Below are 13,273 nucleotides of genomic sequence, written 5' to 3'. Positions count from 1 at the left end.
AAAACTAAACTGACTGAATTTAATATAAGTATTATGCAATAAATGACAAATTATAATTATTTCTCTATATTTTGTACAGAAAGTAAAAAATCAATGGAATGTATGTAAATGACAGTAACTGTCTGTAATTAAATATATATGTACTGTGTGTACATACAAACTATTTGATGGTAAATCTTGATAGTTTTACATCAGTGTGTATCTTCACATTCAGACTCTGTAAAATTAGAACATTTTGACAGTTGTTTTCTGTTTTTTTAATTGTTTCCAAATCTGTGAAACATTTTCTGCAAATTAAGAAAAACAAACTGGAACTTTAAGAAAAGTTTTTTTTTTAATTGTTTCTTTTACATGTCGAGTGTTTGTGAATCACTTCATCATGATCTAGAACGGGCTCGATCAGAGCGCGTCGCCGCCGTGTGTTAGTGAGTTAGTGTGTCATACAGAGCTGAGCGGCAGCTCCGGTTTATGGGTGAACACACTAACAGTGTGTGTGTGTGTATTAGAGTGAACCTCGATCTCCTCTCAGGCCCATTAGTCCCATTAAAGAGTCATACTGGGGACCAGTTCAGGCTCACAGTCACACTGGGAACCTGTCAACTTTAATACGTCAGAATCACTGAATGACTGACGCCCTCCTCCCTCAGGACAGGATGGAGTGATGTCGGGAGGCGGGTGGGGTCAACAAGGGGAAACAGATCACACACACACACACACACCTGAAGCCAGCCTTATCAGGTGAGGTTGGATTGAAGAGGAATTAGACGACTGGATGGACGAGAAGATGACGAGAGCGAAGAAAGAGGAGGAGATGGAGGAGATGTTGGTGTCACCTCCTTTGGAAGACGGGGAGCGTTTGGTGGTGGTGGGGCTGTTTGTGGGGGGGTGGTGTCTGACCTTCCCTGGCAGCGATGAGGAGGGAGGAGCTCGTTCTCAGATTATGCAAATGAGGCATCGTTTTGATGCAAAACAAGCCGGACTGGCCGCTAATGTTTCTCCAGTCGTGAAAGGGCGAGACTCCCTGGGAGAAATACCAGGAGGGGGGGGGAGAAGGAGCCGGGGAGTCTGGGTAATGAGCGACGGGCAGGCGGCTCCCCCAGCGTTATACATTATCATATTATCATATTTCCACGTAATTAGTTGTTTTTTTCCACATGAAATGAGGAAGCGGATCGACGGTGCGTTCACTGCCGTGAGGACAGTCGGCCTCTGCTCCTCTTCATGCTGAGCGATGACCTCTGACCTTTTCCTCTCACATCACCGACGACCCGTCGGCCCATGGATCTGATTATTAAGTGAACTGGGTCCATTAGTGAGAGACCGTGAGCTAGCAGGAGCCTTCAGGGGGCTGTCTGCGTTCAGTATCACAAACACACACACACACACCACACACACACACGATATTAAAGTGGTTTTGGGTTGTGATGGCGTTCTGTAGCTGAAGGCCTCAGAGACCTGCTGATTCTGGGCCAAGAACTGCAGATCTCATATCACTGCAGACCTGGAGGGATCCTGATGGAGCGGCTACATCTTCATCATCCACTGACTCTTTTTAATACAACACCACCTGCAAAACTCTTTAAATCTGCAGCACATCATGTTATAACCACGGATCCTCATCAGAGTCGCAGGTTCAGAGACACATTCACGTCACGTCTGCATGTGTTTGCACTGAGGAAGCCAGAGTATGGACACGAGGAGAACATCACCTGAAAGGTGAACGCTCGTTTCAAAGATGAGGAACTACAAATAAAATGTTACAATCCAAAAACACACCACGACATCAACATCAACACTGACTCCCTCTCTCACGTCCACACAAGGGTAGCAGCCTTCATAAGTCTTCATAAGTCCCCATGTCCAAATGTCCAACTTCACAGCAGAAATAAACATGTTTACAGCCTGGTACAAAAAACAGTTTTGGTCCAGGTTTTAGACAGTCTGCGGGGACGTCACGGAGACTACGTCCAGGTTTTAGACAGTCTGCGGGGACGTCACGGAGACTACGTCCAGGTTTTAGACAGTCTGAGGGGACATGACAGAGACTATGTCCAGGTTTTAGACAGTCTGCGGGGACATGTAACCTGTCTGGCGTCTTCTCAGTGAACTCTTCACCTTCTGTCACCTCCTCAGTGATTCGAACTCTTTCTGACATGACAGACCTAACGTGCTCTCCATCCATCCCTCGGGATCCTGCTGAAACTGCCATCATGAGTGTTGGAGGCGGTGTGGGCTCAGGCCAACCCGGGCAGGACGGACGGACGGATGGATGGATGGATGGACTGGAGGCTGCGGGCTGGGCGAAGCAGAGCGGCGGCAGGCTGGATGGCGTGTGTCCTACGGAGCGCGCTCAGTGAAGCAGCAGTAGCTTTAGATTAGCCCGTCGAGGCTCGAGAGGAGTTGGCTGCAGTCCGGACTTCATGCATCATCAACCAGAGTCCTGCTGAGTGTGTGTGTGTGTGTGTGTGTGTGTGTGTGTGTGTGTGTCTCTGCTTTGAACAGGAAGCCATCTTTCCTTCTCTCAGTCCGTGTGGTTCACCTCTGATCTGATCTGATTCTTTCTGATTGATCCTGTATTGACTGAATCTCTCATCACTGACTGTTTGTCAGATTCATACTGAGGCTGTGACAGCTCAGGTTCAACGTCAGCAAATGAATGTTGGAGCTGTTTATGAATCAATGTTTGGTTTAAACTAAAGTAATGAACGCTGGCTTCACATCAGAGCAACATCTGTTTGTCTTCTATCCAATATCAGATCTAATATTAAACAAAACAACTGAAGAAACCTCCAAGGAGACAGGAAGTGACATCAAGCTGTCTGACCTGAACACACACATTCAGATGAACCAGTGATCCACAGACAGAGTGTGTGTGAGTCTGAGCTGCAAACAGAGACACCAACAAGTTTCATTTAGTTTGAGAGAGAGAGCTGTGGTCGAGAGACTCAGACAGTGAATGAGGAGAGAGAGAAACAAAATGTTTCACAGCGTTCAGCACAGACAAACATCTGAGGAGCTTTTTGAATGTGAAACGTTTGGTGTGGACGTCAGAGAAAAGCTGTGGACATGAGGAGGAGGAGATGAAGGAGGAGGAGGAGGAGATGAAGGAGGAGGAGGAGATGAAGGAGGAGGATGTTGGCTGGTGGAGGAGCAGGACGGGCAGCATGGCGTGGCTCCAGTCCGCTGGCCAGAGCCCAGTTGGTGCTTAATCACAGCGAGCGGTCAGCCTCCGCCTTTCACAGCCAGCTGACATCAGGACTGTGTGTGTGTGTGTGTGTGTGTGTGTGTGTGTGTGTGTGGGAGGTGTTGGGGGAGTTGGGGCTTCCCTTCCCCCATCACCCCCCCTCCACCCCTCACCTCCCATCCAGCATGTAGGTGTGTTATCTGCAGCCAGGAGAGGTTCAGGGGTGGGTGGTGGTGGTGGTTGAAGAGGGGTGTGTGTGTGTGTGTGTGTGTGTGTGTGTGTTGGTGTGAGTGTGACCTGCCAACACCATGAGTGCACGCAGACGGCAAGTCGAGCCAAAGCCGGAGCCGAGCTGCCAACCGAGCTGGGTGACCCGTCCGTCCAACGCTCCTCCCCAGACACTGCAGCCGCTAACAGCAGCACTGTGCCAGCATGTGTGTGTGTGTGTGTGTGTCTGTGTGTCTGTGTGTGTGTGTGAACAGGATCTTTAAGGTGTGAAAACATGTCATGGTGACAGTTTGGCCGGTAAAACACAGCAGCTGCACAGCGTCACGTTTCCGTCCCCGGTGATTCTGTTCTCGTGAAATCACCAGAGTGACTTCAACAACACACAACGTTCACAAAAACAACACACAACGTTCACAAAAACAACACACACACAACACACAACACTCACAAAAACAAAACACACAACGTTCACAAAAACAACACACACAACATTCACAAAAACAACACACACAACGTTCACAAAAACAACACACAACGTTCACAAAAACAAAACACACAACGTTCCCAAAAACAAAACACACAGCTTTCACAAAAACAACACACAACGTTCACAAAAACAACACACAACGTTCACAAAAACAAAACACAACGTTCCCAAAAACAACACACACAACGTTCACAAAAACAAAACACACAACGTTCACAATAACAACACACACAACAGTTTCTCAGTAAAGCCTTTTTAATGATTTCTAGCAGAGCATCTTGTTCTGATCCGGCAGACATGTAACGGTCACTGTGTCAGATTTCTGAGCATCTGTTTACAGATTATAATCTTCATAACTCTGTTTTTATTAGTGTTCAATCCTCAGACTCGTAGACACGCTGCAGGTCCTCTTCAGAGACTGATCGAGCCTTTAGCAATCACTGTAACTTCTCCTTCACCTTAGGAAGGACATACAGTAGTGAGGCGAGGGTGTTCAGTACTGCTTGATGTCACCTTTAACACACACAGACTAAACTAATGAAGTGTTACTGTGAATAAAACCTGCTGCAGCATTAAAGTGATGAACACATGAATCATGTTAATCTGAGATCATAGATTATTGATGACAGATTATATCTGTGAGTCCACACTGAGCTCTAACAGCGTGGTCGTGTGGTCGTGTGTTCGCGTGGTCTTGTGGTTGTGTGGTCGTGTGGTCGTGTAGGTGTGTGGTCGTGTGTTCGTGTGGTCTTGTGGTTGTGTGGTCTTGTGGTTGTGTGGTCGTGTGGTTGCGTGGGTGTGTGGTTGAGTGGTCGTGTGGTCGTGTGGTTGTGTGGTTGTGTGGTCGTGTGGTTGTGTGGTTGAGTGGTCGTGTGGTCGTGTGGTCGTGTGGGTGTGTGGGTGTGTGGTCGTGTGGTTGTGTGGTCGTGTGGTCGTTGCCCCCGAGGCGTTGTGCAGCTGAATACAGCTCTGAATATCAAACAGACTCAGCGACGGCGCCGTGATCATGTTTGTAATCGGAGCCGCGGCGTGCCGAGGTCGAACACGAGCACGAAGGATTAAAGCCCGACCGCTCATTATGCAGCGTGTCCACTGTAGCGCACCACATCACAGCAGAGGTTAAAGGAAACATCATGAGGATGTTTTCAGGTCATATTCAAATCACACGCGCTTTATTGTGAACTGGAACTTCAAAATAAAAGTCACAAATTAAAACAGATGAATAAACGAAGAGTCCATCCTTTAATATCTGGCTCTCACTTCTTCAGGTCACAGCGTGAACATAAACTTTATTTTACAGATGTGACGTCTGATTCTTTTCATTATTCATATATTTTTTAATGTGACTGTGATGATCTGCAGCTGATCCTCCATCATAGGATGTAGCTGCTGTTAGCTCAGTTAGCTGTGACAGTAAGAACAGATGCCGTGTCCGTGACGTCGCCCTGGATTATCTAAACATCTAAATCAAATATTTAAAGTTGCCAAACTACAAAGATCAGTAAATTATTCTTTAATATCAATAATAACATTTCAGCTTTAATAGATTTGACTTCTTTAGAAGAACAAATAATGTTTCATGTATTTAAAGTCTGTAAAGTTAGAGCGGGAACATGTTTCTAAATACATACTGACCAACTTATGAGTACTTCATGTACTTCATGTACTTCATGTACTTCATGTATTTCATGTATTTCATGTACTTGTGGCAGTTGCCACAAGTTTTTCAAGTTTCAAGGGGTAAATGATGTTGAGTTTAATGATTAATTAGATTTAATTAAAATAAATATTGATTTTATTTAACTTGATTGACTTTCATACTTTCATGATTCAGTTCTATAAATGTATTTTATTGATTAAATGTTTTGAATTATTTTTACTTAAAATACTCGAGCAGGCTTCGTCAGTAATTAGATTTATTTATACACAAAAAGTAACTGTAACTAAAATATTTAAGTTCTAGTGCTAGTTTATAAAGTCAACGTGTTCAAGATGATGATGGTGATGATGATGATGAAGATGATGAAGATGCTGATGGTGATGATGATGATGATGATGATGATGGTGATGATGATGGTGATGATGAAGAAGATGATGATGATGATGATGATGATGAAGATGATGGTGATGATGATGGTGATGTTGATGATGATGATGATGAAGATGAAGATGATGATGATGAAGATGAAGATGAAGATGAAGATGAAGATGATGGTGATGCTGATGGTGATGGTGATGAAGATGAAGATGAAGATGATGAAGATGAAAATGATGAAGATGATGAAGATGATGATGATGGTGATGGTGATAAAGATGATGAAGATGAAGCTGAAGATGATGCTGAAGATGCTGATGGTGATGAAGATGATGAAGATGATGAAGATGATGCTGAAGATGAAGATGAAGATGGTGATGAAGATGATGAAGATGATGCTGAAGATAAAGATGATGAAGATGGTGATGAAGATGAAGATGAAGATGCTGATGGTGTTGAAGATGAAGATGAAGATGAAGATGAAGATGCTGATGGTGATGAAGATGAAGATGAAGATGCTGATGGTGATGATGAAGATGAAGATGATGAAGATGGTGATGGTGATGAAGATGCTGATGGTGAAGATGATGCTGATGATGAAGATGCTGATGAAGATGCTGATGAAGATGCTGGTGATGAAGATGCTGATGGTGATGAAGATGCTGATGAAGATGAAGCAGCAGGTGGAGTGATGATGTAGTTTTCTTCTCGTCTCAGCACAGACGGAGGTTAAAGCAGAGCTCTTTGATGTGTTCGTATGCAGATGAGTTGAAATGTCAGATTAGCATAGATCTGGGCTGACCCGCCTCCCTCGCAGCTACAGGCAGCCGGGCCGCTGACAGCTCGGCCCGCGTCCAGACGGCCTGCTTTACATATTAGAGCGGCCTCCCATCACCGCGGGTCACCGCAGCATCCCGTCGCCAAGGAGACTGATGGAGAGTGACAGGGCGGACGGCCTGACTGATGGACGGAGAGGATGGACGGATGGATGAGACAGAGGGAGGGAGGGGTAGCCCACAGAGTGAATATAAAAACAGCTGATTATGTTAATGTGCTCGTTAATTTAATCAATTAGTGGACTGCTGATCAGCTTCATGACCGCGAGCACAGTTTGTGTTCATCCTGATGTTTTTACACTTAAACAATCATAAAATATAAAAAACTAAATTAACTTCAGATTTATTTGATCAGATGTTTTATTCGTGTTTTCATTATCATGTTGATCTTTTCTGTCGTTTTTACTGTTTTTATTGGAAAATGAAAATAATTAATTAAGTCAGTAAATAAATAATTTAACATTTTTATGATTTTGAGTTTTGTTCAGTCAAATATGAAGTTTTGTTATCAAATGTATCAAACCACAAACTTATCTGTGTGTGTGTGTGTGTGTGTGTGTGTGTGTGTGTGTGTCTGTGTGTGTGTGTTACAGTGTGTGTTAGTGTGAAGCCCTGCAGCATTGTGAGAGCTCCTCCTGCTGGTGAAACTTCAGATGACAGCAGCTCTGACATGTCAACACACAAGGTTGATCAGCCACACACACAGACACACACACACACACACACACAGTTTCATAGTCGATATAAAGGGATTAAAAGTCATGATGTCATAACGCAGGTGAATGACTGTGACTTCTGTTTACAGCTCCTGATTGGTCGTTAACACGGCTGCCTGAACACACCACAGAAGAAGAGTTTCAATCAGACCACGTGTGGCCGTTCATCTGAAGATCATCAGAGAACTCTGTGTTCTGATCCGGATCCGGACTGAAGCTGAAACCTTTAACGTTTGATGGAGGAGTGAAGGGGCGAGGGAAGGAAGGCTGGATAGAGGAGTTCAGAGATGGAGAGAAGTCGGCTGGTGGTAAGAAGACGAGAACCAGGATGGAGACGGAGACGCTGAGCGAGAAAAGTGAGAGAAGGTTTGGGAGGCGATGGACGAGTGGACAGGTGAGGAGTGTCAGGTGTGTTTGTACAGCAGGTCTGCAGTCAGGACCTCTAAACTCCTGAACCTGACGCCTCCTTTTCATCCAGAACAACCTCAAACAGTTCAAAGAGTTTTCAGGAGGTGAAGGAGGTGCAGGAGGTGAAGGAGGTGAAGGAGGTGAAGGAGTTGAAGGAGGTGAAGGAGGTGAAGGAGTTGAAGGAGGTGCAGGAGGTGAAGGAGGTGAAGGAGTTGAAGGAGGTGAAGGAGGTGCAGGAACTCCTCACGTGTCGAGCTCTCAGAGGAAACGCTGCTGACTGTTCTCACCTGAGGCCTCTCGACACGCCGGCCGCTCAGAGAACCAACACATCCATTATACATACATGAAGGGAGGAGGAGGGGAGGAGGAGGAGGAGGGGGGGTTGTGCTAGGAGAAGGAGGAGGAGGGAGGAGTGGCAGGAGGGTTCGCTGGGGAGGTTCCAGATGTTGCCAAAGAAGCTGGTTGCTGTTCTCAGCTGAATGAGTAACTCAGCTTAAACACCTTTCATTTATTCATTTTTAATTGATCTGCTGCTGAAGGATCACACACACACACACACACACACACACACACACACACACACACACACACATATGGACATGTATGTGCAAATGAACACGTGTGTTTGAACTAAACAGACGTGACTTTAAAGTTTCTTGAATAAAGTTTTGTTTGACTGTTCACACGGAGCAGATTCAGTTTCAGGAAACACAAACAAACATTTGAAATATTTGAAACATTTGAAACATTTGAAACATCTGAAACATCTGAAACATCTGAAACATTTGAAACATTTGAAACATTTGAAACATTTGAAACATTTGAAACATTTGAAACATTTGAAACATTTGAAACATTTGAAACATTTGAACGTCTTTTTTTTAGCCTGAAACTGAATTTTTGAAATAAATTTAAATATAAAGTTGTTTTTGTTTTTTTGGTCTTGTATTAATGTTCAGACATTTAGTTTTCCTCACGTGACGACCGGCTAAACACAGTTTGATGATTAAAGTTGAATTCAGAGTGAATGTGATGTTTAACTAACTTCATGTTAAACTTATGACTGAAATGTAAAGTCACATGTTGACAGATGAAATAGATTATACAGCAGCAGCACTGACTAATACTGATCAGCAATATTTTATGTTATTTCAACTCATTGTATGATTTTAAATGTGAATAGAGAAGGCTACACACACACACACACACACACACACACACACACACACACACTCCCAGCAGCTGAAATCCTTTTTATTGTTGTTGTTGGTGATTTGTTTTTTTTGGATTCTTTACAAATGGAAACCAACTGGGAGAGACGGGTGGTGTGACTGTGACACACACACACACACACACACACACACACATACACACACATACACACACACACACACACACACCCGTCTCTCTCCAGGCCGAGGGTCAGCCATCTTCCCAGCACCTCCCATTCAGTGGAACCTGCTGGAGAAGACGAGCAGCGACTGGGAGCTGTCTGTGCTGAAAAGACTCGCCGTCACATCACGTCCTCCATTAACAGACACATCAGTCACTCACATTGTTCACGTGTGAGCTGAGGACGGGAAGACATGTGACTCTGAAAACAGAGACAGCAGGAGACACATCTGATGATGAAGTGACTGAATGACGACGTCTGGAAACAGAAACTCACGTCTGTGTTTGATGCTGTGATGGCGGGGACAGACTGACCAGGACCACGGAAACACCAACCGACCTCACAGCTGTATTATGACCACGCCCACCTGTCAGTCAAAGCGTCCACGCTCCTAATCTATCATAACTTTAAGCCTTAATATAATGTGAACAGGTGAGTTGTATATAAATTCACCCTCAGTACAGTTGTCATGAACGGGGAAATTAGCTACAGAGACCAAAACTGTTTTTTGTACCAGGCTGTAAACATGTTTATTTCTGCTGTGAAGTTGGACATTTGGACATGGGGACTTATGGAGACTGACTCACTTCTGGAGCCAGCCTCAGGTGGACGTTAGAGGAACTGCAGGTTGTGTCTTCCTGTGTTAGAGACGCCGCATGCAGAACTGCAATACTCGAACTGATACTGACATTCTGTTACGTTTAGTTCTGATTACATTTGCTAATGAGTATTGAGTAGCATTGGTGCATAATTTATGTTTTATTATAATAAATATTACTAATACTTACTGCCAATAATCACCACGTCAACATTCAAACGAAAACAAAAATGTTTTAAAGTTTTATTCATTAAAATGAGATTGAATCTGTTTTGTTGAACATTGTTTAAAATCAGCTTTGTGTCGATCATCTCGTCCACTCTTGAATAATTTCGTGTTATTTTATGACATAATATTTGAAACCATTATCTGACCTCAGACGTAAACACTGGAGCCAGTAAAATAAACAAGCTGCTGACGAGCAGGGACGGAGCGTTCACATGAAACCTGGAGATGTGTTCCCGTCTGAACATGTTTAATAGAAGTAATCGATACCAGTCCGTCCAGCTGTGAAGATGATGTCACCGCTTTATGATCATCAGTCATTTTCAGAAATCATACGAGCTGGACGAGAGCATCTGCTGCGTCCGTCCACGGCCAGGAGGGGAAGGCAGCGAGTACAAATGCTTGGCCACCGTCGTCATTACTAATCCTTCAATAATTCATGCTCATACCGCCACGACCGAATCGCTCTCAGAACGTGAGACGTTCAGCTGCCAGCAGAACCCACACCGCTCACCGAGAGCCCGGCCTGATTGAGTTTTGGCTCCAGCCGTGTTTGGGAGGATCTTCTTCTGGGAGCGGCGTCCAACATGTTTCTTGCCCATCAATGGAAACATTTGGAAGCATGACCAAAGGCGCTGTCCCGGTCCAAGTCACACTCAGCAGGGGGGCCACAGGGGCCCCTCAGGAGCCTCTGTCGCATCTCTGCTGCCCCGCTGATACTGTGAGAACACAAACCACACAAGATGTCGGAGACAACAGAAGAATGACAGCACATACGGCACGGCACGTCAAACAAGACCAGTCTGTTGGTTTAAGACTGTTACTTCATCATTCAGGACATAACGGATACTTCCAGAGCTTATCTGTATGTTAAGTTTATTTTATAACTATTAGTGAAAAAACAAAATACTGTGCTTAAGTACAATTTTGAGGTACTTGTACTTTGTATTTCCATCTATGGAATTTATGCTCCTTTTTACATACTAAAATACTTTTTACCAGCTGCATCAATAATTATTGATCCAGTAATATATAATATTCTGATACAGGCCATTCGGTATGATGAGTACTTTTACTTCTGGTACTTTCACTACATTTTGATTCTCATATTTTTGTACTTCTGCAGGTAATGTTTCCTCTGTTATAATTCATCTCAGTTCGTGAGCAGTGACATTTTCCTTCATCTTGACATCATAACCAGCAAACAGCAGTTTGTGCTTTAAGGTGTGGCGTCCCTCAAGGCTCTGTTCTCGATCCTCTACCTTTCTTTAGTTACAGCAGTATACTGACCAATAAAGGATATTATAATGAGAACACATTCATTAATACCAGTATGACCTTTTCTGGTTATGACAGTACATTCTTTCTTCTTATATTGGTATTGGTATAGTATTGGTACTTTTACTGTCCTGGCCCTCAGTGTTTGTGCTGTGGATCAGCATTAGCAGGAGGACAGAGGAGGGACGGCTCTCAGCCCTAATAGAGCTGACTGTGCTCATTTGACAGCGCTCATTAATTATCTCATTTAAACACTTATTACCCAGCAGCTGTCAACTTATATGAGCAACAGGGGGCTGAAGGAACAAAGACTCTGGGCTCTGGATCTCTGTGAGCCACACAAAGATCACCTCAGGCCCGGAGGCTGTCAGACCAGCAGAGGAGATCTGATGCAGATCTACTGGACCAAAGAAACTTTGAACTTTGTATCGAAAATGAACACATATGAAAAGTGTTGGTGCTTCATTGATCTAAGTTGGATAGCATGAATGTGACATGTGACCCGAAGATTAAACCAACAGATGTTAACTCCTGCTGATGCTACACTGACTTGTAATCAGGTGTCTCCGGCTGTCTGTTCTGTACAGACAGGTGATCTATGTAACTATTAAAACTGGACTTGTCATCTTCTGCAAACTTTGCTCTGCAGAATCAGAGCAGATGAATCTTCCTGTAGATGTTTGGACTCGGATGGTGCGATGATGGATCATCAGAAAGACTTGGCGTGCAGCTCGGAGGTCTGGATGAGGATCTGTGCGAACGTTTAAAGGTTTTAATAAAGTTTGTTTGACTCTGTGAAGCTCGTCTGAAGGTTTTTCCCCTCATGCTGCTCGGGGACGTTTCTGTCACCGTGACGGAGGTCCCGGGAAACAAACTGGACTGTTTAGAAGAGGACAAACTCAGGCTAATGACGGTAATTAAAAGCACTTATTAATGAGAGTGTGTTCTGTGGCGACACAGTGGAAAGTCCCCGATGATATTAACTACGATTAATCTACACTAATCAGTCCTGTCGCCTGGCATCCACCCCTCCTCCTCCGCCCGTGAACGGGCCTCTCTGTCACAGCAGTTAGCATGGGGTGCTAATCACGGAGGGCCTCCATATTGTAGTCCCCAGCGAGCAGGTGGTGCTAGTCACAGGCGATGACGGATGACTCTCACATGCACAGCGAGCCCTGCAGGCAGGATTTCACCGAGCATCGCTGCCTTTAAGTGCTCAGATATGGACCATTTACATCACGGTTTATATTTTGGAAGATATTTGACCTGAAGCTGCGTCGGCGCTCTCAGACCTGCAGGCCGGATCTGAAACAAGCAGCGGTGGCTCCGCTCCAGATCCAATTTAAATATTTTAAAGCCCGACGGCCTGCAGCCACGAATTGTTTAACATTAACACTCCACATATTCTCTGTTTCCTCTCGGCTTTGTGATGCAGAGCGTGAGCGGCGTCACACTTTGATCAAACACTGAACTGGAATGATGAACACAACATAACCAGATTATGAAAATATGTTCACATGAATATTTTAATCTTTGTCTCTGACGACGGTTAATGATTCAAAGGTTTACCTTCGTGTTATCACAGCTTCATTCAAATGATTTCTGCAGCATGTGATCCTCGAACTTCCATTTTATGATACTTGTCTTTATTATTAATACATCTATAATCCATAAATCAACTCTGACTGTCCGGGGCGGTGTTCAGCTCAGCTGGTGGAGCAGCCGCCCCGTGTGTGAAGGCTCAGTCCTCGCCGCAGAGGCCGATGGTTCGAGGCCCGGTCTCTCTGTCCACATTCCTGTCAGTCTTCAGCTGTCTCTACCAGAAACAAAGTAAAAACAAAACTCTGATTGTCACAGGTGAGTTTAAGGAGGTGACACAAAGCAG

The sequence above is a fragment of the Larimichthys crocea genome, chromosome XVII, assembly GCF_000972845.2.
Source record: "Larimichthys crocea isolate SSNF chromosome XVII, L_crocea_2.0, whole genome shotgun sequence".
Lineage (NCBI taxonomy): Eukaryota > Metazoa > Chordata > Actinopteri > Sciaenidae > Larimichthys > Larimichthys crocea.
Note: the sequence above shows the minus strand (reverse complement) of the source record.